This window comes from Episyrphus balteatus, chromosome 2 (genome assembly GCF_945859705.1).
Source record: "Episyrphus balteatus chromosome 2, idEpiBalt1.1, whole genome shotgun sequence".
Lineage (NCBI taxonomy): Eukaryota > Metazoa > Arthropoda > Insecta > Diptera > Syrphidae > Episyrphus > Episyrphus balteatus.
The window spans coordinates 123,262,035-123,283,915 of record NC_079135.1 but is presented as its reverse complement, the minus strand read 5'-3'; the positions used below and the strand labels follow the sequence as shown (position 1 = coordinate 123,283,915).

The following is a 21,881-nucleotide window of genomic DNA, read 5'->3' as shown; positions in this document are numbered from 1 at the left end:
CCTTCACTTTTTAGTAAATCCTACATGAACAAAAACACCTTAATTAAGGAAATTGTAAAATATCAACGCCCATTATATTTAAAAAGTCAAATATGTAAAAAAAAAAACCATAATAAAATACATTCAACAAAATTTTTACGTGTTTTGTAATTTTTTATACTATTTTTCTATTTAGGGCCAATTTTTCAATAGTCAGTTAAACAGTCAGTTTGTACTTATTCCTAAGGATAGAGAAAAAATCAATTTTTCAACAGGCAGATATAGCTTATTCCTAAGAATAAAACTATCTGCTTCTTTCAGAGACGAATAAAAATTATTCTGAGGAATAATCTCAACAAAAATATTGTGTCAGTTGTCAAAGCTGTTTTGAAAGAATTTTGAAAAAAATACAGTGGAAAACAAGAAAACAAAAACAATCATTAATAAAAATGACGTTTAATTTTAAATATTTTTGAATTTGACAATTTTTTTTTGTTATTCTGTAGAATAAATTATTTTTGATTGAAAAATTCAATGTTTTTATCTGATTGTTTATGAGCCTAATAACTTTATTCGTAGAACAGTTAACTGACTATTTATTAGAAGATTGAAACATTGGCTCTTAGAAATATTTTATTAGTAATAAACCTATCGATAAACTGCCTTGTAAAGCTTCAGATTTGTTTCTCCTAGAAACAAAAGTATACTTTTCTTATAGTTTTTGATGTGCTGAGTTAGAATCGGAAGTCTTCTATCACGTCAGAATTTTGAGATATTCGAATTAATGTATCATAAAATCAAGTTTTTTTTTTAGAAAATCTCAAAAAAAACTACTATATCTAAAAAACCAGAGCTGACCGAAATTTTTTGAGTTCGGATTCAAAATCAGCATACTAAAGTCCATTTGAAAAGTATACTTTTGTTCTAGGGAGAAAGATATATTAATTTTTAGAGATCAGTTTCTTTATGGTAAGATATGCTAAACCCACTAAATTTACTTAAATTAAGATATCTCGGAGAAGAAAAGAGATATTGAGAAGATTGAAACTGAATTTTAATTGAAAAAGATAACATTATGCCAAAATATTTCTTCGAAAACAGCAAAAAAAAAATGGGTTTTGAGATTTTCTAACGGGAATATCTAAAAAAAACGTGACATGCTAGGTCAATTCTGACTTCGGATTCGGAATCAGCATACGAAAAGCCTTTAGAAAAGTATAGATTTATTTAAAGGAGGATTTCCTTGCAGACCAGTGTGATTAGAGCAGTCACGAATATCTATTTAAGTTTCAAACATAACGATTTCATATTTTAACTCTTCAACAAGTTAGGTAAATCATTTAAGTTTTTCATTTTAAAATTCTAATGCCATTATTTCAAAAAAATGTTATCAAATTTGTTTTAGTAAGTATATTTGAAATTCAATTCTCGGCCAAAAAAAGGTGTTCAACTTGTTTAGTCTTTTATTTGAACATGCACTAGAAAAAGATTTTTATTTTATGAGCTTTTAAAAAAGTACTATTATTTCTGTAAAATCTACATACCTTTTTAAAGTTTGGCTTTTTAAATTAGATCATATTGCATGAATTCTTGGACATTGAAATAATTTTTTCTATATTGTGTTTGAAAAATTTGACAACCGAAAAGTTGAAAAACAGACTACATATTTGCATCAAAAAACATTATATACGGAATACAAAAAGCTGTTCATGATCATTTTTTTTAAGATTAATTTATATATTTTTTTATATATTAGAAAAAAATGTGTATTTTTTTATTTTGCATCAAATTTAAATATTTTACTAAGAAAATACTTATATTGACTTGATTGAGATTAAAAATTGTACACAACAAATAATTTCAAAACTTCTGACACAATATCTTACAAATTCACAGAAAAAAAAAATCTAAAACAATTAACCAGAGAATGTAGACTGCTTTCTGCCTCCATGAACATGAACATACACAATATTATTTTTTAGGGGGTGATCGACCGCTATAATACAAAATGATTGTTAAATTTCCTAAAATAATATTATTTTGTTCTGTTTTTGTATTGTTTTTTTTTTTTTGTTCATTAATTCACACAATCTGTTTTATTTAAACAATATACACAACAACAAAATTAAAGCTTTTTTTGATGGTAGATTGGTATAATGTAAGTATAGTAGAAGAAAACGTATAGAGTGCGATGAACGAACGACATAGATCAACTACCTTTATCTGGTACATTTGTATTATATATTTTTTTTTTACATTTTTATCTCTGTCTTGTGTTGAACAACCCCCTTCAACCCCCAGATATTTAACCCCAAAAATTGCATCCATAAAGTTTTTTTTTATTCTAAAGCCATTATATGGGTAACTGCTGTCATCTGTCTTCATTTCATATATTCGTTTTCTTTCATTCTTTCCGTCTTTTTTTTTTTTATTTAATATATCGTTGTTTTTTTCTTTAACAGAACTGATCAAACATTGTGTTAACAATATTTCGTACAGTTCATTTCAGCTTTTTACAACGCCACCATCCCCTTTCAAAACCTCCAAATGATCGCTGATCACACTTCAATGTTTTATTAATCAAGTATTGTATTTATAGTTCAAGAAGTAAAATTGCATTACTTCCACAAGTTACCTAAATGAACACTTTTGACAGCTGTCAGTTTTTCAAGTCTCATTTCGAAGTTATATTTTATTTGCATTTTGAAAAAAGTCTTAGTTCGAGTTTTGAAATGATAAGGTAGTGCAATTTTTTTTTTTACAAAGAATGTTTCAAAATCAATTGTTAAACTATTTTAAGGTGGTAAACGTTTTAAGCTAGAGAGTGAACCAACAACACCGTCGGTAAGGTAGTTCACTTTACTATTTTCAATGTATGTAATTTTTCTGCAAACAAATTAAAGGGGCAACTTAAGGGACGATAAGGTAGTCCCAATATTAACATAAAGTGTCAATTAGGTTTTAACGAACTCGAACTTCCTTATCATTTATATTGCAGTGCACTCGCAACTGAATTTAATGTTTTTTCCCTTTTTTATTTTAATATTATCTTGTTTAAAAAATTGTTCAACAGTTGGACAATATATTGGAGACTTAAAAACACCAAAGTTCTTAAAACACAACACTACATTACCGACTATTATATTTCATTTGCGTAGTTCTTGTTCTTGATTTCCTCTTTACAACAATTTTAAGCTTTTCAATTTTTTTTTTTATGCCAATTTTTCAATGGAAGATCATTACGTTCAAAACAGATTCTAAAAATTCAACACATAAAGTCTGGAGGTGTCAATGATCGTTACACTTTCTTCTCCTGTGACCCCATCTTCTTACTTATTATTATTTCCTTGTATATTCTTATTATATTATTTTTCTTAGTATTGGAGGAGAAGATTTCTCTGTAATATTGCAAAAAAAAAAAGGGGTTGTTTGTTTAATTAGCCAGGAAGAGATCCAATCACTTGCACTTTGCTAACAAAATAATAATAAAAAAAGAAAGAAAAAAGCTCTCAAAAAAAAAGCTCCCAAATGTATCTGTGAAAGATCACCTACAACACTGTCCATATCGGGGGTCATTGCAGGGAGGGGATCACTTTGCCTTTGTGTGGGCACAAGAATAGTCGTTTTAGTCATGTTGGGGAGATCCAAAATTGTTGAAGTAGATTTTTAGGGAAAAAGCACCCATACAGAGGCAAATTTTTGGCTGCAGTTTTTTTTTTTTTTTTGTATCTTTTTTGTCGTTGCCCGGATCGACGAGGACGGACGAACGGGCGGACGATAAACGACGTGGAGAAGAGATATGCAATCATGGCCTTCATTGTGTGTGCATTTTTTTTAGCAAATTCTCCTACATACATACATGTGTAATACCTTTATCTGAGTGAGTGTTTTTTTTTTAGCCAACTTTCTTGTATTATTTTTTTACTTTTTGTAAACAAACGACATGACGAAGACGGCGGCGGCGGCACAACAACAACGAAAAATAATATGCGACTACGACCAAAGCGCGAGCGGAAAAAGTGCCAAAAAATGAACAAAGTCTAACGAAATAACTTGTATCTGGCGAAAAGGCGGCAGCACAGAAAACGTATAGCAGAGTATAAAGAGCGCACAGGGTATCTCTATACTCTTACTATGGTGTATAGTTAATATACAACAACACTACTAAATATATAAAAATATAAAAAAAAAACAAGAAACCTATTATGTGGTGTGCGTTTTTGTGTGTTGTTGTTTTTGTTGTTGTTGTTGGTGGTGCGGCGCGCCTCACCACCGCAACAACAACAACAACCAGCAGCAGCAGCAGCACCAGCACCACGGCCCTCCGTGTTGTAAAAATTTTATACAACAAAAATTTTTTGATTCAATTTGAGTTGCATTTTTACGAAATTCAGTTGAGTTTTTAATTCAATCGGTAAAGGTTTAGTTTAGTTGTGTTCTAAAAAAAATTTTTATTTTGAGCAACGCAAAAAAAAAACCAAACGATAAAAAATAATACCGAAAGAGGACAGTGCAATAATATACACGCGACTCTGCAAGTTATAAAGCCCGCATAGAAATTTTTGAATTTTTTTCTTTCCCATATCCCAGGAGGGGAACATTGAATATTTTTTGAAAATTTCGGACAATGATCATATTCATAGAACTAGTAACATAAAAGGATCTATAAGTTTTCAATTAAAAAAACTAGAAAAAAGTGAATTTTGAAAAAAAAAAAAACACCCTGTGCTTAGAATTAGAAAGTACCTAGTGACACAAAGAATTTCAAGGACAATTTTTCAACTATTTTTGTCTATAAAATAAAAATGACAGTTATAATAAAATAGTTGTTTGTGAATAAAAATAAAAAAAATAAGGATAATTTCGTGTGACGATTTGAAAAAAGTGAGTTTTAGTTTTTTTTTTACAGGATGCTAATTTTTTTATCGTTTTTTTTTTTTTTTTTTTGAAAAATTATTTTTAGTATCACAGGTCATTGGATTTTGCTTAGGTTTTTTGACCTTTTTGAGAGGTTATGACTTGTGTGTTAGTATACCTACTACAATTTGCGTCATAAGTGAACTTAAATTTTTAATGAAATATTTGTGTTTTGGAAAAATATTTTCTTTCTAATATTTTTATTTGTATTTTTTTTTTTGGTTTAAATAAAGAAAAAGTTAATAAAATTTAGGGCCATGTAAATTTTGGAGTTTATTCTTTAATGATCTTTTTTTTAATAATTGTGGTCTTTTAAGTAGGTACATAATATAAGAATGTGCGTCAGTTAATTTTATATTCATCATATTTGAACATTTTTTAACTGAAAAAAAAATCGCCATTCAAAATTTACAAAACAATTAAGTGACAATTTTTTTTTTTTCAATTACATAATTGAATTTGTAAAAATTTCAAAAGTTCTTTTTTCTGAAATAAAAAAAAAAATATTTTTAAGTTTTTAACAATTTTTTTCAGTGTTTTTTTTTTAATCTAATTTAAAAGAAAATTGTCTGCACATTTTTTTCTAATTTTCAAAATTCTAAATTCGAATCCTAATGAATGAAATAAGTGGACCAAATTAAAGACATAATTATACTTATGTCGCTTTTCCACTAATATCCTGCTTTTAAATTTTGGACGTGTGTTTGTTATAAAAATTAAACATGTTCGAAACTTAAAACAAAAAACAAATGTCATATTAAGGAAATATATTATACGCACTACGCTACCGACACGACACATGATTTGCTTCTCCCAAATGCTATAGGAAGTGAACATTATTTAATTTCCAAGTTTTAGATTGCATTAAAATTTCAAGCTTGTAGTGTTACCTACTGTCCCTAAATTATCTTCTGTTGTTAATTTTTTTTTATTTTCGTGTATTGGCATTTTTATTGGTTATTCAAAATTTAAAATTATTTAGAATATTTATTTTTATCATATTTTTTATAATTGTGTCATTATCAGATCAATATGTACTACTTCTATTCGCGTATATCACAGATTTGATTTTAACGTTTTTTCCTTTACTTTTTTATTTTGCTCTCCACGAACTGCATTTTCATAATTCAATATAAAAAATATTGTTAATAAGTTTATATGAAAAACAAAAATCATAATAACAATTAGAAAAGGAAAAAATTTTTGTTTATTTGAGACGAGTTCATTCACGTGCACAGAAATGTTGAATTCATAAACGCATCTCTGCTTTTGCATCAAATTTTTTTTTTTAATGGAAAGAAAACTCTACTTTACCTACAAAGCATCACGTTTGCACCAGAAATATCATCTGTCATTTAGTTTGTAGCACCATGCGCAAGGGACTTCCTTACCTACGCATATATTTAGTTGATAAAATTAATGTAGGTTAACCTGACTCATTACATAAAATTGACCGCATTTAATCTTAGGTTTCTTAATAAGAATGGAAACTATGAAAATGTAGTCTAATAAGTACAGTAGGTACCTATATAATATTGAAGTATTTTATGGTTATGCGTTACGTAACGTGAATGTTTGCAAATTCAATAATAATACGTATCTACATTTAAAAAAAAACTTGTTTTGCTAGCGTCAAGAAAATACCCATCATAACTAAGTACACTACTTTATCGACAATGCTTCAAAATATTTTCAGCAAAATTATAAGCGAAGGGATGAGCAACACTTTACATCACAAACGGATCACATGGAAAAATATGATAGACATGATGTAGTATGTCGATAAGGTAGTGTTCCAAGTCATTCAAAAGTGAACAACAAAAAATGTAAATTTACATAATGCAATTCATGGGTAGGGAGGACGATAAAAACCTCCGTGCTTGTCTAGAGCTTATTTATTAGAGTTATTTTAACTTGAAACTATTAATACAGTAGTTTGATTCCACGATACCGAATCCTGATGAATATGTATGTCATTAAATTTCAAACATAATTAAAACAGTTTAGTTCTAAAAGTCACATTGACGTTTATTAAATTTGTCATCTCGTTGCCTACGCCAAATCATAAACTTGTAAAAGCTAAATAAAGACAAAAATACAGCTCATGTATAGATAAGATATAGACCATAATGAAAATGCCGTCGGTAAATTTGCATAGCAAACTAAAAAATAAAAATAAAAATGAAAACCATTCCAATTCTCCGGATTTTCTAAGCTTTATTTAAAGTAAAACTACGCCCACTTTATGATGCCCTTCATATAGCATCCCTTATAGCATTTTATTGAAAAAATCACCCCAATCACATACATATACCTACATATATTTATAGAAAAGGAATTAAAACAAAAAAAAAAATCTCAATTTCTATTAAAATGCATTTTTAAGCTACCCACAATTATACATGCGTAGGTATAACCCAATGCCAAATTGGTACAATGCCCACCCGCTTTATTTTTTCCAACCCTTTTTTTTATACTGCGCTGTGTACAATTCTAAAACCATTGTCATATCGTCCTCGTCGTTTTTTTTATCGTCGTGAAACATTTATTCACCACCCCATCATTTTAAGGTCCACCATCATGTATACAAACTACTGTAGAAAAAAAAAAACTAACTACTGCAAAAAAGCAAAACCAACCCCCATTTTGGCACAGAGAAATATCAATCTTAGCCTAAGCATACAAATCTATTACAATACTTTTTTCTATCGCCTACTTGTAAACAAAAGGACACACATTCAAAAAATATAACAAAAACAATACTCAAAACAACACACACACAAACACATTCACAGAAAAATCCATTACTGCGGTTCTCTAGAGCTAACATAGTAATACTATATCGTATAGCAGTAATCGTATAATATAAAATAACGCATTCCACCCCTCCCGTTACTTCACTAGTATACAATCGCCCACAGTAATGCTGTAATAATTTCCAGATTTATTACAACATTTGTTATCCCGCGTGTCCTGCTTCTTCTTCTTCTCCACCTCCTCCTCCACTTTCCTCCGTACCATCACTATGTGAATATAGCCAATTCTGAATTCAATTCCATCCATTCCAAAGCCGGCCAACCCGTTGGCCTTGCCACACTAATTCACTATAAAAAGAAGAAGAATAAAAATACTAGTTCTCTACTACTATTTTTTCTCTGGGCAAAATTGCAAAACGCTCATCTCTCGAATCGCACTTTACTTTACACAAGAAAATAACAACAACAAAATGAAGAAAAAGAAATCCCTGAGAAAAAGAAAATTGTATAAGATTGAAATTTAAGTACAAATCGATTGTCGTCCGTCGTCTGGGATGGGTATGAGAGAGAAGAGTAGGTAAGGTAGTTTGTTGTTGTTGGAAACTGTGCAAGCTTCAGAAATAGGAAAGGGAAGTATAAGGTTATGGTAAGGTGGTATAGAAGATTTACTTTATGCAGTGATGATCCTTTCAGAGATTACCTACTCTATGTTGTGTGTAAAGATATGTGTGAATGATGAGAGAATATGAGAGGTGGTGTGGTGTGGAGAAACCTGTAAAACATTCATATCCATTTCTACTAAAACCGGATATTTCTAGTAATTCCTGGGCCACAGAAGAGCTCAAGAGCATTATATAGTTGGTAAAGCTTTATTTTTATTATTTTTTTGTTGTGTTTAGTGAGAAACAACATTAACAGTTTTATTCTTCGTTAATACCGGATGCGTCATAACAATCTTTTCCTTGGAACTGGGGAAGTTGTAATACATATTTTATCAATCAAAGATGATTTTTTGTGGTGAAAATTAATACCAATAGCAAAGAAAAAAGGAAGTCCAAAGGGGAGTTTTATTGCCAATCTATTTTAATGTCTTAAGTTTCATTCTTATTTAATATGCATGAAAGAGTGTCAATTAAAAAACTCAGTAACTATGAAACCAATCTGTTCTGTCAGTAGCATCTTTTGTCACCCTGTCGCTGAGTTAAATCTTTTGTTTAAACTGTCAATCATTAGAAGACAATTCAATAGTCGAATATGTGCCTCTTAAGAGGATAATATTGGAAAACTAGTCAATATCTAATTTAAAGTCGGTAAGGTAGCGCGAACAAAGCCTTACATTTCATTTAAGGTTTCTTATATGATTGACTCGACTCTGAAACTAGCCCAAAGTTGTAATACATTCTTCTCTTGTAAACAAAAACTTCCTTACCGACTCTAGAAACTGACTCTAAAATGTCTTTACAACTGTTAAAAATTCAAGCCCACTTCAAGAGCAAGTGACACTTCACCGACAGCACTTACCAATTTGCAAGTCTAAGTACACAAACTGAACTTCCCTACTAACAATTTTGCTTCTATAATGCTTTCAAGAAGCAACAATTGCATATGTAAAGCTTTATAGAACCAAAATTATATGTCGGGTTACACACACGATAAACAATTTTGCTTCTATAAAGCTTTATAGATTGTTGAGCGAGTAACCATAATGATCTAATATTAAAAACGTCAAAACCAATTAAAACTACATACCTATAAGTGTAAGTGACAACCAAATGTCAAATTGAATAAGGAAATCTTATCAACAACTACTGTCAAACTTAATTAAAAAAAGCGTGAGGTGAAATTTAGATAGAAAATAAAATAAAAACAAAGTAGGTAGTAGAATCAAAAAGTAAGTCCATTACTTGCCTCCTTTTACCAAATCCCTTTCTTTATATTAGAAGCTTCTAAAACCCAATCACTATTTTGACACTTATCTTACTTATCCCCAGCTTCATTTTACTTAACGTTATTCAAAGATTCCCTACGCTCATTCTTCTTCTTGGTGATATATTTTTTGTTTTCCTTACAATTTCTACTCTTCTTTTTTTTTACTATTTTGTTTCATCAGAAGACACAACTACGAACGGCTAAAAGAATAGCTCGTTTCAAACAGACGATCACGCAGAAGGATCACTCTACAATATACTTTTTTCTGTTCTGTTTCAGTCAAACATTTCCCTTTCGTTCGAGTGCATGTGTGGAAAAATTTTCTGCGCTCCCCCTATTCGTGTTATATTTGCATAAATTCGTAATACGCGAAATTGGTTGTAGTTTTTGACGTTTATCTGTCAAATGACGGGGTGTATGATCGTGTGTGGTGAATAAAGTGACACAAAAAAAAGGAATAAACTTAATAAATTATCCCTCAATGTCTTCTATTACCTTATTGCAAATATAATTCGGGTAAGTTCACTGCAAAAAACTAAAACAAAGAAACGGATTAATAAATTGTCATAAATCTTTCTATACCTACATTTTCTCAGAATATCTATATCACATATAATAATAATAAAACTTCACCCTCACTTTTTTTTCTTTATCAACATCTTCATTGTCTTGTCAATAGAATCTAGTGTTTTTTTTTATCTTCTCTATAATCATATATGTGGGGGGACAGTAATAAATAAAAAACCGCAAACAGTTCTGCGGGTAGGTTAGGTAGGTTAAAGTATTCCCATTGTCAATGACAAACTCTGATGTCTAGATTGCTTCTATTCTTCTATACACTTTCCATTCCCAGACGGTCATATGAATATACTCTCGTTCAAACATCCGTCACTATTTCTCTCTCTTTTACTCTATAATAGAACCAACTCATTGTATCGGTGCGGTGCGGTTTTGACGGTCAAAACAAAACGACAATAATCCACACACTATATTCCCCCATTTAGTCTAGACGGATCGTTTGTTATTGCCATGATCATGTTTTTTTTTTTTTTGCTTGTTTTGTCTACACAAATTTACAACACAACTTACACACTATTAAGCATCACACACAATACTATTGCCGTCGATCAGCCCTACCCTAGAGCCCACTAGAGAGCTTACAAGACACAGGACAAGGGGTTGCCTCTTCTAAATACTTGGATGTATAAGTAGACCATGAACTGTTCGACTAGGAACTTTGCAAACACTTTGGCACTGGGATGTATTTACTTGGAATAGAGCCTTGGTGCAAGATATTTTATAAGTCCAGCATTCCCTGAAATCTAATTTTTTAATTGTCTATGTTACTTTGACATATCTGTATAAGTGACAAAAGAAACGTCAAAAAAGGTATCATCTGTCAAATTTTAGTTACATAGCCGTTTTTGGAAAATTTCGATACAAACGTGACCAAAATTGTACAGCAATTGACTGTACTTTCAAGGTAATAAATGCAATTCGAATTTATCTATGCAGAAGAGCATGAGTAAATGTACTAGATCATGTTCCCATGAGTAGTTTGCCACCCCGAACGAAATGCGTCTAATATGTAAATGTGCTTTTCTGGCCGAGTAGATGAAAATATTATATAGTTGGTAGTACTAGATTATCGTTTTCTTCTACTCCAATAGAAGTCTGCTACTAGCCGCGTTCCTTTGGAGGTGGTAGTTTGTATAAGTAGATGATTAGTAGATCTTGTACTACAATTAGCACATGTTCAATTGTTCGAGAAGATAAGATGAGTAGTTGGTGGTATTAAATTGCTACTCATGAGTAGTCTAACGCCTTCAAAGGAACGCAGAGATTGAAAGAAAAAATAGGTTTGTTCGTTTACTATTTGTTTTACAAAATAGATTAAAACGTCAAAAGTCATTTCATAATTTTATGTTAGTTATCTGAACGCATCCAATGTGAGTCGTTCACATTCATCATGTGTTAAAGTCAACAATGAAGTTTGGGAAATCTTAGATAAATTAAGGTGGAAACAAATTAGAAGTCACAAGAAGAATGTTCTTTAAAGTTAAGAAAATTAAAAAAAAAAACTGACAGCTCCAGCCCCGTGAATACAGATGAATCTATTCAAAGCTAGCACTATATTGTATAGTTTGGTTAAAGCACTTTCGATTTCAATTATATTGTGGTTTGGCCAATCTATCTTTAATCTACACACATAGAGAAAAAATATACTGATACGGTCATTACACACACACATACATATCTTCCTTCACAATCCGCCTGCATGTCGGATTCAGAATTCAGTGTCGTTCCGTTGCCTAGATCTTGAAAATAAAAAAAAAGAACATATACAAACGTTGTTCTGCTTTAGTAGGTCTCTGCTGTTCCCAGTTCCCATCGAGAATATGTCTATCTATAGATAGAAAAAACCGAGCCACCAGTAGACGACCAAGTCTAGAGAGAGGTGACGTAATCGAAACTACTCCACTAACACATTTTTTCTGGAATCTTGATTCTTTGCTGGTTCTTCGTTGGCTTGTTCTTTTTTGCTCAATTTTTTGCTTTATTTTCTCGGGTGCGCGTTATGTTGTGCTATTCTTAAAGTATAGATAGAGTAGGTATAGTTGGTTCTTAGTCTTCTTTGTTGTGGTCTTTTTTTGTTTTTTGTTCATTTTTGCATTTTTATCGTCGTCGTCGTCGTCGTCGGCGGCGGCAGTAACGATGGCTTCTGGTCTGGACTTCTGGGTGGTGGTGTGTGGTATAGTGCGGTGTAGTGATAGTATGAAGCTTCGGAGTACGCACAAAATGGATGATGATGATAATGATGAACAACATGAGTTAACTTCATTATAGGAACGTTTTTTTTATTCTTCTTTGGAATTAGTACCTATAGAAAGGTGGTATATACACCTACCTATACATTACTAATAACAACAACAAGACAAAAAAAAAAAACGTTTGATGACTAGTTTTTTTTTTTGGAAGAGGTACCATACCAATGTTCAATGATGTGTAAACTGTACAAGGTGTTAGTAATGGAACTAGTATGGCTTCTGGGAAGCATATGGCCTAGTTTGTTGTGTTTTAACAGGAAACTCTGGTGTCAAAAGGTATTTTTGTAAAGCTGGTTTTTTAGCGACGACCCTTTTGACAGATATATAGGATCTATATGTTCTTTTTTTTTATGTAGGTTTTCGTTCCCATTAAAAGTATATAAAACTAACAGTACTTGGTCAGGTTCTAATGATATTCATTTTAGACATTTGGAACTAAATTGAACATTGACAGTTTACCTATTCAACTAAAAAAAATAGTAATCAAACGAAGCTTTTATGCGTTTACATTCAGATGAAACGAGATTGGCTGTGGAATAATTTTAACCTTGGCACCTACTAATACTGCCCTTATTTAAATTGTTCGCATGGAAATGTAGAAATCTAACAGAGCTAAAAGTGACAGTCATAACTTTGATGAAACTGACAGATACCAAATTCGAAGGATACTAAAAAAAATGGTTTTTAATCCTTTTTTTATGAATTTACTTGCTAAATACTTATGAAAATCTTAAAAAATAGTTAAAACAAATAAACAAGTGTCAGATTCATCAAAGTACAAATGACGTTTGAGAGAGATATGTACTTATTTCTGTTGCTTAAAAACCCTATTGAGATGATTATTTTGACAAGTCTAAAGCAAAAACTGATGAAGAGTTCTGTTTGTTTCCTTAATTAAAAAAAGGAAAGAAAAAAACTTTCATAATTTTTACAAAGCTTTGCAAGTTTGTTCTCATCTTATATAACATCCCCATGTTTTGCATTTGAAATCACTTAAAATTATCCTAATTTAATTGGGTTAGAAATGCGTATAAAATTACATTTTGTAATATATAACACTTTTTCATTTTTACTAAAGTAAACAAACAAAGCTAAAACGAAAGAAATTATCTCAATTAAGGTGTAACCACATACAATTTTGTTCTTAAATTTGCGCAATTCCCATCTAGATGATGAAAAAATACAAAGATCTATTATATTATAACACTTTGTAACTTCAACTTCTATAATCTGCGTTGTTTTTATTTAAATGAATCAGAAAAAAAAAAAAGAAATATTTCCCGACGTAGTACGTATACACAACTGCTAGAATATATTGGATATAATCAGGCATAGCAATGCCCTACTATATCCGATGGCCTTGACCATTGTTACATTCAATTAACCGTTAGAAAGAGAGAAAAATAAAGCTATTATAACAACAAAAAAAATACTCTGTGTCTGTCTTGTCTATACAGTATTTATTATTTCGTTTCATCTTTCGTTTTTTTTTTATTTATTTTATTCCTGAACTAAATGCCCTATACTACAAAGCGGGGGATTTTCTGGTACTGTATCTACTTAATAAACATTCCCCCATTCTTTACTATATTCACCGAGCAGGGATGATAAAAAAAAATGAAAGTAGAAAAAACTAAACACATAAGCAAACAGAACTATGACCATGTAGTCGTCTTTTACAAAGAAAAATACATTATATATAGGAGCATTTTATGATTCGAAACCAAATCAAACAGAACTAAATAATCATCTTTCTTCATTACTTCTGAGGTATCTCAAATCTCCTAATCTGTAAGTTATTCGAAATCATTAAAGACAAATACACAATAGTTCTTAAATAAGCATTATAGGATTATTATATGAACTAATTTGACATCCCTGGTTAAAAACCTATCCAATGTCATATACATAGTTTAAATGATATCGTGTTGGTGTGTGGGAAGAAAAGGAAATATTTAATAGGCTTGTTAGAGTAGAACTGCGACTCCCTTGATCATTTTATTTAATTAGAATTTCCAAGGAACTAATTTAACAAAAGTTATTGTGATCGTACAAAAAAGAGAAAAAAGGGTGACACAGTCACAATAGAGAATACATTTCTTAGAATTTTGTCCCAGAAATGGTTTCTGGTTCCCGATTCTATTCTTTAGTTTGTGGAATTCACATTAATCAAAAGGAAATGCGTTATTGTGAATATAAAAGTAGGTAACCAGTTTAAATGTTTATTCACAATCGTAAATTAGACTAAAAATAAATAATTCATAAAAATAAACAAATTTAACATTACGATTATAAATGTGTGATTATTTTACATAACAAGCAAAAAAATTAAGTTAAAGTTAAATAAAATTGCATTTATCTAATCTAAATTTATAAAAAATGAAAAAAAAACAACAATCACAAGTCGCGTCAACACTGCGCTAGTTCAATGTTTGCTTTTTAATCTAACCTTGAAGATGTTATTAAACCCCAAGAGTTTTTTAACCTTTTGTCAAAAAAACACAAGCCAAATGCAAGGGGGGGGGGACAAATAAACACATGAAATTATTTCTTTTCTTTATTCTAAAAAAAAGCTATAGAACAAATTTAGCAAATGCACACAGCCAAAAATATATACAAAAATCAAAAAAAAAAGTGCACACACAAAAAAATGCAAAAATAAACTATACGAGAATTGGGGAAATTTTTTTTCAAATGTGTATTATGCCTGCGTTACCTACCCCTTATACTTATTGCATGCATGTGTGGACTGTGTAATCAGCAAGTCAGATTCTCCACAAATGCAACTCAAATGCTATTGCCAAAAATATGCAAAAAAAAAGTGTATTTCAATTCAAAACCAACACAGTGAAAGTTTTTTTTTGTAACTTGCGTCCGTCCGTTGCGTTGCATATAAAAATCTATTTGCCCCAAAAGTATTTTTATTTTTATGTTGGCCTCTCTCTGACTCTCGTAGAATAATAAAATGGTGCTGCGCTGCTATAAGCTGCATGGAGGGTAACGCACTCGCGCATGCTTTTATACACACAACACCAAAATAATTGTGAATTGTGCCAATAGGGGCAAAGTGTTATACGAACAGAAAACTGCATACAAACAGTTTTTCTAACACAAATTCAAACGAAAGAAATAGGAAGAGAGAGAGAAAGAGCTTTTTTTTTGCGATCAACCATCAACTTTTACAACTACAAACAAAAAATATCTCTCAATTTATTTTCAAAGAGAAATGTATTTTTGTGTGTTAGAGAGAGTGTTAGATCGTTTTTAAGGGGGAATTTTGTGTGTGAACATCTATTTGTGTTTTGTATAAGTAAATTCTAACACAGTGAGATCTGCCGAAAAAAATATGTCATATGTGCATGTATTTATGGCCCTGACCTCTTTTAAAGTTAACTTGAACTTGAATCGACAAACCTAAATAGCTAAGACTGTTACTGTCACTGATCACCATTTAGACTCTATTCACAATAAAACAGAATTAGAGTAAGATAGCAATAGAGGGAATATATTTTAGAGGGTGATTCAAGTTTATCTACCCAACCCAAGAGTCTACCTTACCCACATGATTTAGTTATAAGTTATTTCATGATTTTTATTAATTTTGTTGGTTTCTCTATTTTCTATTAATATGAATTTGTTCATTCCATCATAGAGTGGTTTCTGTTTTAATTATCTAGACTTTTTTTGATTGGTCTTATCATGTATTCATATACCTATGGCAAAAACTTATAATAGATTGCAGATATGCATGCGCGAAACTTTAATCGTTTTTAGAATTAGAAAAAGAAAAAAATAAAAAAAAAATACATATTTAATCAACAATAAGTGTGCAAGTCATAATTTTGATGTCGTCCGTTCTACTACACACACTATCATAGATCAGACAACCTTTGGATTTTTAGTACAATATGTTTTTTTCTTGTCTTGTATTTGTTGTTATTTTTTCTAATTTTTTGGTTGTTTTGTTTTTTATCGCGTGGGAGCTGTTTCTATAATTTACTTTCGTGGGTTTGGCATAGTGATATAGATATTAAACCGTTAAATTTTTTATTTATTTTTGTTTTATAAAATAGGTACATTTAGATATATCTTTGCATTGCTATGGAATTTTTATTTTAAGATTTTATTTTTTATTTTGTTTTTAGATCTAGCAATTATTTTAGATAGGTTGGTAATACAGATGATTCAATTGAGAGAATCACATGATTAGTCAGTGAAAAATGCTACTTTTTCTAATGAATAAGACATGATAACTGTTAAGGAGTAAATAAAATTGGTCCTTCGAGCTGGATCCTACTCATGTGGGATAAATAAATAGAGAAAAAAGTGGGTGTTGTGCATGTGTTGAGGATTTTGAAAAAATTAGTAATGCAACACTGTCAAATAGATTAACGATAAAGAGCAGTTTCATATGTTAATTGAGTGTCGGTAAGATAGTTCATATTTTTACTGCACTACAAATACAAACTATGTAGGTATAGTTGTAAGCCATCAGCGATAAATAGAATGTTAATAGAATGTTTCAACACTTGTGAACACCTCAACTTAGATAAATCAATCACTTTTGAACTATACCTATGAAACTTATTAAAAAAAGTCTGAGAGCAAGTATATGTATCAGTATCAGCTAACAATGATAAGGTAGTGCACATTTATGTAGCAACAGAAAATAAGGCTAAACCCACTCTCAACGCTTCAACTTTGTTCGCACTCGTGTGAACTCGAGTTTGTAAATTTTGAAGGTTTACAATATAGCAATTCGTTGTAATCAGTGGCTGAGTGAATAAAAATAAATGTCATTTTGACACCTGTAAAAAAGTATACTTTCACTCTGATACAAACGCCGGAAAATATTATAAACCCAAAAAATAAATCCATTATAAAAGCAATTAATTGTACAGCTCAGTCAAACACTTAAAATGATTTGTTTAGTAACAAAATCGTCCAGAAATTAAAAATTGCTATTTGTTTTATTTTGCCATTTCACATACCTACCAAATGTCAAATGCTTCAAAAAAGAATTTGAAAGAGTTTGTATTTTTTTCTATTGCAACCTTTACTGATTCTTTGTTAATATAATTTTTATTATAGAGTAATTCTCATTTACGAAATTACAAGTGAACGAGAACTTAACGAAACGCACCAACACAAAACAAGCGTTCAACAACTTGCGTTTCCACCTTAAAGACTTGCCCTCAGTTTCTACTTGTCAATTTTCAAATCAAATTACATTTTTGACAGAAAAGGGTGGGCTATTATATTTTTGACATCAGACACCCTATACTGTCAAATATATTCGTCCTTTTTATAACGACAAAAGTGTAAAACCACAATACACGACTGCTTCTATTTTAAGGATCCGTTCACAGTGTGCTTAATTTTTACACTTACCATTTTTAAAAGAATTATTTAACGCGTAATCCATTTTTGTTCGAATAATTCTTTTTGTATGGTAGGTTAGTTATTCATGTTTGGTTGAAAAAAAAAAAGAACAAAGCAGTAATTATAGAAATCTAGTAAAGGGAAATTCACTTTCACTTTGGTATTCTCTTTTTTCCCTCCCTGAAAGCACTCATTTTTTATCTGTGTATTAGATCACTTAGCAATTTTGAATGACGCATAAAATGAATAGCTTAATTTGAACTTTCATAGGTTGTCGAACTCTGCTAATGAAGCTTGAAAGCTTTTTCCATTGTAAAATAATTTTTACGCACTTTTATAAACATTTCTGGATATTTGTTCCATTTTTATTGGAAATTTGAGGATTCACTTTCATAAATCGCACTTTTGTAAGAGAAAACAGGCTCACAGATTTTCCTCTAAATTTTCCATTCATTTGATCAACCACAACAACAACAAAAATTACCAGATTCCGCCATAGTTCGTACGGTTCGATTAGAAAACTGCAACTGATCGAGGCAAATAATGTAAAAAACCGTTGTAGTATATCCCGAACCAAACTTACACAATTATTACAAATACTATTACAAGCAAATAGTAAACGAGTATAAATTTTCCTCCCTCCCTAGAGAGAATAGTGTAATAGACGAGAGAAAAACAAACTATTTTCAGTTTTTCCTTTGGTATTTATCTATTTTTTTTTTGTTCCTTTTTTCTTTGTGGACTCTTTGAATGATGGTGTGTCTGCTGGTGCGAATATACTACACGACAACACTATACACCAACGAAATAGCAACTAGTTACTTGAAGCATAGAAAACTAGAAAAAAAGGTCTTCTCATCTGGAAATGCGTGCTAGTGTTGTTGTTGTTGTTGGAATAAAAATAGAAGAATTTGTACAAAAAAAATAAAGCTTTTTTTATGCTCTTTTTTAACTCATAGGCCTATGAATTTTATGATTGTGTATGATAAGAGTTTTTTTTTTGTAGACCAAATACATATAAATCTACTTTGAATTAGATGAGCTTTTTAATAAGTAGATAAGTTTTATACAATTTACGAAAAAAAAGATACCGAATTATGTGCAGAAAAACTCTACAAAACTCACTGTCACTCGTAATCAACAGAATTCTGCGAATTTATTGTATATAACCTAGTTTTACACGCACTACTTTAGTAAGGAATGGTAAGGCAAATGCACTTTATTTGTAAAGTGTAATTTATGACCATTTTCACTAGCAAACACTTCTTTAATTGAGTGTCGGTAAGGTAGTTTTATTTTTTTTCGTAGGAATTGACACTTAATTTACCGATATTGGCCACTTAAGTGTCACACTCGACAGACCCTTAAGTTTCTTGAAACAATACCGACTATTATAGGTTTTTAGTGTGCGGCACCTTTATTTCAAAATATTTCAAGCACAAATGTCAAAATTGAGTTTGATGTCAATACATAAATAAGAAACAAAAGTAACGTTATTCTTGTACAAAGACTCAAGTAGTTGACTCACATTTCATCCTATCTAAAAATGTTGCTTCTATAACGCTTTATAAATGAAACTATTGCTTCCTTCGGTAAAGCTTTATAGAAGCAAAACTCTTATTTAAGATTGGATCTTGTTGTGTATAATGAGTTTTTTATAAGATTGAAATTTAGTTTGCAATATTAGTTAATTAAATGTCACGTATTTGACTGCCCCTGAATTTTCTCATCTTCATAGCCACTGCAACTTCAACGTAGCATTTTGAATAGAATCTGTCAATTTCACGTTCTGCTAATACCCTACCCCATTGACACAAGTGACAACATCTCCAGTGATCTTGTCAGAATGTTTCCATTTATTTTCATTTAATACGATAATGAAAGGAAATGGCTTAGTGCTGGCAAAATTATTGAGAAATTATGATTCAAGTAAATGGGACTAATTTACTCGTAGGTATGTTTGATTTCAATTTTAGTGACACTTTCTTAAGGCTTAAACAGAATGCCATGTTTGTTTGAAATCGTTAGAACATTTTTGGTAATGTAGTGTAAATTAATATACATATTAATCCAAAAGCATTGCATTCAAAGTAATTAAGTTCTCAAATTAAAATCCTTTCACTTCTCTCAATGATAAACCCCCGAAGGCTCATAAGTTGATAAATAGGTAGGTAGCAACCTTTAAAGTGTCTTGCATTTAAGTTCACACGAATCGTGAATATAATTCCTGCCTGTCTGTCATAATCCATCAATTTTAATGGCACCTGCTGAGTTAAAAAGTTAAAGGTTCCTTTTTCTTAATAAATATTATTTCAAACAAAAAAAAATCCTGTAAATAGATTAAAAAAAAAAAAACAAAATTCATTCTATTCGCGACTCGCACCTCTGTCATTTTCTGACCTTGATTGAGATTGTTTACCTACTTCTTCTATCTCTTTTTCTCTCCATATATCTGTCTTATTCCTACTCACCATTTCATTTTTATAATATTTAATCTAAATTGCATATCTAACCAAAAAAACAAACAAAAAATATCTATCTCAATAAGAACCTCTATACTATTTTCTGTCTGTCTGCGCAGATACATTCCGCTTTGTCTGGGGATTTGTTTTGTGTTTCTTTTTCTATTCTCTTACAAAGGATGTCCGTCCGATATAACTAAAACCACTAAAAAAAACCAGTTCCTAGAGATCGTGCATTTTTTCTAAAAGTGCAGACAGCTTTAAAACATGAAAAATCACTGAAGTCCTTTTTTTAGTTTTTTTTTTTTGATTTTTTTTAACAAAACGAAAAGAAATAATAAATTCCTTTGAAACTAGAAAAAAAAAAGAAAAACAAACAAACAATAGCAATAGGAAACAGATTGAAATCGCAATCAAGAAGCAGAGAGACGAAGAAAATAATATATATAAAACAAAAACAAAGTCTAAAAAAGTATTTGAGTTTTGAGATACTTTGGAAAGCAAAAGACAAAAAACAAAAAAAAAATCTAACTTTGTGCTTATGTGGTTGTGAATTTTGGGGGTATTTGTAGATATAAAGCTTTTTAGAAGCTAATAATGCTTCTCTTCTCACCCAATAACCACATACCTACTATTATACTCAGCAATATCTAATCTAATGCAATTGTATGCGTTCCATGACAAAAACAACAACAACAAAAAGTAAGCGTCTCCGTCGTAGCTCGTTGTTTTTGGCTCCGTCGTCGACGTTGTCTAATAAATGTGAGCAAGAAATGGAAGCTAAACAAAAAAAAAAAAAATAATACAGACCGCGAAAGGTAATTGACCGTTTGTCCGACACTGCCACTAGGTTAAGGTGAAGGTCATTCTATGCATGCGAAAGAGAGAGAGTAGATACAGATAGATTGTGTGTTGAATAGCAGCAAAAATATCAAGTTTATAAGTGTCTGAGAGTAGTAGAAGTTTTTTTTTTTTGAGAAAACTAAGTCATATCTCACTCACACATGTTTAAATAGTTTATTTGTTAATAAATAACAAAAGAAATAAAATTAGAATTTTAACACTAACATTTGCATAGATTTAGTGCGCGACTTCACGTGCCATTGATTCATTATATTCTTTTGCATTCTTCTTTTGCAGGCTAAAAAAAAAATAAAAGTAAAAAATAATTTAAGACTAGCGAGTGATAGTGAAAAAAAATTTACTGCAGCACCTACCTTCTATTTTTTTATTATGCTTCATTAATTTTTGTTTTATTTGTAAGCTTTTAATTTATTTGTTGACGAAATCTTGACGAAAAATTCATGTCATTTTTTTTTATTTCTTGGGTTGGGTTTCTTTAAAATTTGAATAAAGAATAATTTAATTCATTCCGTTTGCAGACTATGAATGATTCTTTTTTGTTTTAAATTTTTTATTCAAAATTTTTCAATTTTTAAACACTTAGTCCGGGATCTATGACGATTCTTAGATCAGTTTCGCAGTTGGTACAGTGTAGGAATGATAAGGTAGTGTCATTTTTACATGGGAAATGACACTTTACAATATCGGCCACTCAAATGACTTTTCTGGACAGTTTCACAGTCAACACTCTGTTTAAGGTCGGTAATGTATTGTTGCTGTACATA

At 30.5% G+C, this 21,881-nt stretch overlaps 1 protein-coding gene across 8 annotated transcripts in view; it reads left to right on the top strand.

The window, feature by feature from the left end:
- LOC129911890 (broad-complex core protein) overlaps positions 1-21,881 on the top strand; it is a 102,743-nt gene that overhangs the window by 28,330 nt on the left and 52,532 nt on the right. For 2 of the 8 annotated variants that reach the window (XM_055989890.1, XM_055989889.1), the window contains exon 1: positions 4,342-4,863. The exons of 2 other annotated variants lie outside the window; for them this stretch is intronic. The gene's annotated coding sequence lies outside the window, so the exon portion shown is untranslated. Of the gene's footprint in view, positions 1-4,341; positions 4,864-9,171; positions 10,098-21,881 lie in introns of those variants that run through there. 4 more of the 8 variants (XM_055989884.1, XM_055989891.1, XR_008771708.1 and 1 more) reach the window with 4 other exon arrangements.